The following is a 2,986-nucleotide window of genomic DNA, read 5'->3' as shown; positions in this document are numbered from 1 at the left end:
GTTTGACCCGTGTCAGTAATATCCTGTCTACAAACACTGTTCCACCCATGTCAGTAATATCCTGTCTACAAACACTGTTTCACCCGTGTCAGTAATATCCTGTCTACAAACAATGTTCCACCCGTGTCAGTAATACCCTGTCTATAAATACTGTTTCACCTGTGTCAATAATACCCTGTCTGCAAACACTGTTTCATCCATGTCAATAATACCCTGTCTACAAACACCATTCCACCGTGTCAGTAATACCTTGTGACAAACACCATTCCACCCGTGTCAATAATATCCTGTCTACAAACACCGTTCCACCCGTGTCAGTAATATCCTGTCTACAAACACCGTTCCACCCGTGTCAATAATACCCTGTCTACAAACACTGTTCTACTTGTGTTTGCAGACAGGGTATTATTGACACAAGTGGAACAGTGTTTGTAGACACAAGTAGAACAGTGTCTGCAAACACTGTTCCACCTTGTCATTAATACCTTTTCTGTAAACACTGTTACATCTGTGTCAGTAATACCCTGTCTTCAGACACTGTTACACCTGTGTCAATAATACCTTGTCTACAAATACTGTTATACCCATGTCAATAATAACTTGCCTACAAATACTGTTATACCCGTGTCAATAATACCTTTTCTATAAACACTGTTACACCTGTGTCAATAATACCTTGTCTACAAATACTGTTATACCCATGTCAATAATACCTTTTCTATAAACACTGTTACACCTGTGTCAGTAATACTCTGTCTAAAAATGTTGTTCCACCTGTGTCAATAATACCTTTTCTACAAATACTGTCCCACCCTGTCTATGAACTTTTTCTCCTGTCAATAATACCCTGTCTAGAAACCCTTCTTTTACCATCAATAAAACCTTATCCGTGTCAGTACTATTCTGTCTATAAACCTTCTACATCCGTGTCAGTAATATTGTCTATAAACCTTCTACATCCGTGTCAGTAGTATTCTGTGTATAAACCTTCTACATCCGTGTCAGTAATATTCTGTCTATAAACCTTCTACATCCATGTCAGTAGTATTCTGTCTATCACGTCAGTGATGGAGGCTTTATCAACTGTCTAACTACTAATATCAAAAGTTTACATACTAAACATAAATCTGAGAACAAACGAGTTTTAACATGTTAAAAAGGCTGGTTTTAATTAACATATCTTTGGTCTAGTAAAATTATGTGACTATGAAAAACCAACTTCAACATACGCAAAATACTTAATTTTATTTTATTTAAATATTTTCTTGAAAGTGTAGTTGCTGAGACCATACTGCCCTCTAGTGGCAACAATCAATCTTCTTTCACTACTTCTAATGGCAGATACGTGGATTTTATACACTCTGTGAAAGCAACTTTAGTTCGCCTATTTTTTCACCTTTAATAAAAGAAAACAACAACAAAAAACTTCAAAACTTTCAGCAGAATCAGTTACAATTTCCAAGTTATTATATTAAAACATATGGACTAAATATGATATTGTTATAAACAAACGTGCACGAATTCTCGTGTTGTAATGGTAAAGGCTCTAAAAACTTTTGTATTCGAAGACATGGTATTAGTGACATAGATAGAGGTTTATAGATAGAATATTACTGACACGGATGTATAAGGTTTATACACAGAATATTACTGACACGGATGTAGAAGGTTTATAGATAGAATATTACTGACACGGATGTAGAAGGTTTATACACAGAATATTACTGACACGGATGTAGAAGGTTTATACACAGAATATTACTGACACGGATGTAGAAGGTTTATACACAGAATACTACTGACATGGATGTAGAAGGTTTATACACAGAATATTACTGACACGGATGTAGAAGGTTTATACACAGAATACTACTGACACAGATGTAGAAGGTTTATAGACAGAATACTACTGACACGGATGTAGAAAGTTTAAACTTCCTGGATCATTGTTGTTATTGTAACTTGATATATGAGTAACTTCCGACAGAACACAAAATATTACTATTATTTCACTTGGTTTGTTTGGAAGTTATTTATGACACATAATATTATTACTGGTTTGAATGTTAAAAATAAAAAAAACTATTGTAACTTGATATATGAGTTTATAACTTTTGTTTGTATTTTTTTATGAATATCATTAAAGTTGTTCAACTTGTTTGTGAGCAAAAAGTACTTGTTTTAAAGAATGATGAAACATTGAAACCAGATTTAATTTGGTTTCTAATCTTAATAGATTCTTAATAGTCCTTAGTGTTTTATTGACCATCAATGGGTTGATAAGGGATCTTTAGTGTTTTAGGGATCATCAATGGGTTGATAAGTGATATTTAATGTTTTATTGGACAATATTTCGTTGGTAAGCGATATAGTGGTTTATTGGTCATTCATGAGTTGATGGGGATTCTTTTGGGTTTTATTGATCATTAGTGACTTGATGAGGGTTCTTTAGTGTTTTAGTGATCATTAGTGAGTTGACGAGGGTTCTTTAGTGTTTTAGGGATCATCAATACTTTTTTAAAGATTAGAAACCAAATTAAATCTGGAGAAAAAATTGAATGTTTCATTTAATACAAAAGTAATTCGTTAAAACATGGTCAATAATGAGGGACCTTTAGTATATTATTGATCATTAATGGTTTGGTAAGGGATGGTTAGTGTATTATTGATCATTAATGGGTTGGTAAGAGATGGTTAGTGTATTATTGATCATTAATGGGTTGGTAAGGGATGGTTAGTGTTTTATTGATCAGTAATGGTTTGGTAAGGGATGGTTAGTGTATTATTGATCATTAATGGGTTGGTGAGGGATGGTTAGTGTTTATTGATCAGTAATGAGTTGGTAAGGGATGGTTAGTGTATTACTGATCATTAATGGGTTGGTAAGGGATGGTTAATGTTTTATTGATCATTAATGAGTTGGTAAGGGATGGTTAGTGTATTATTGATCACTAATGGGTTGGTAAGGGATGGTTAGTGTATTATT

At 33.6% G+C, this 2,986-nt stretch overlaps 1 long non-coding RNA gene across 1 annotated transcript; it reads right to left on the bottom strand.

The window, feature by feature from the left end:
- Positions 1-6: 6 nt before the first annotated feature.
- LOC111084316 lies at positions 7-1,052 on the bottom strand. The gene is made up of 3 exons (XR_002609493.1): positions 790-1,052; positions 272-713; positions 7-159 (listed from the first exon to the last, which is right to left on the bottom strand). It is a non-coding gene; the product is annotated as an uncharacterized LOC111084316 (long non-coding RNA).
- Positions 1,053-2,986: the final 1,934 nt, after the last annotated feature.

This window comes from Limulus polyphemus, unplaced genomic scaffold (assembly GCF_000517525.1).
Source record: "Limulus polyphemus unplaced genomic scaffold, Limulus_polyphemus-2.1.2 Scaffold16510, whole genome shotgun sequence".
NCBI classification, from domain to species: Eukaryota; Metazoa; Arthropoda; class Merostomata; order Xiphosura; family Limulidae; genus Limulus; species Limulus polyphemus.
The sequence above is the reverse complement of the archived record's forward strand: the minus strand, read 5'-3'. Positions and strand labels throughout refer to the sequence as shown.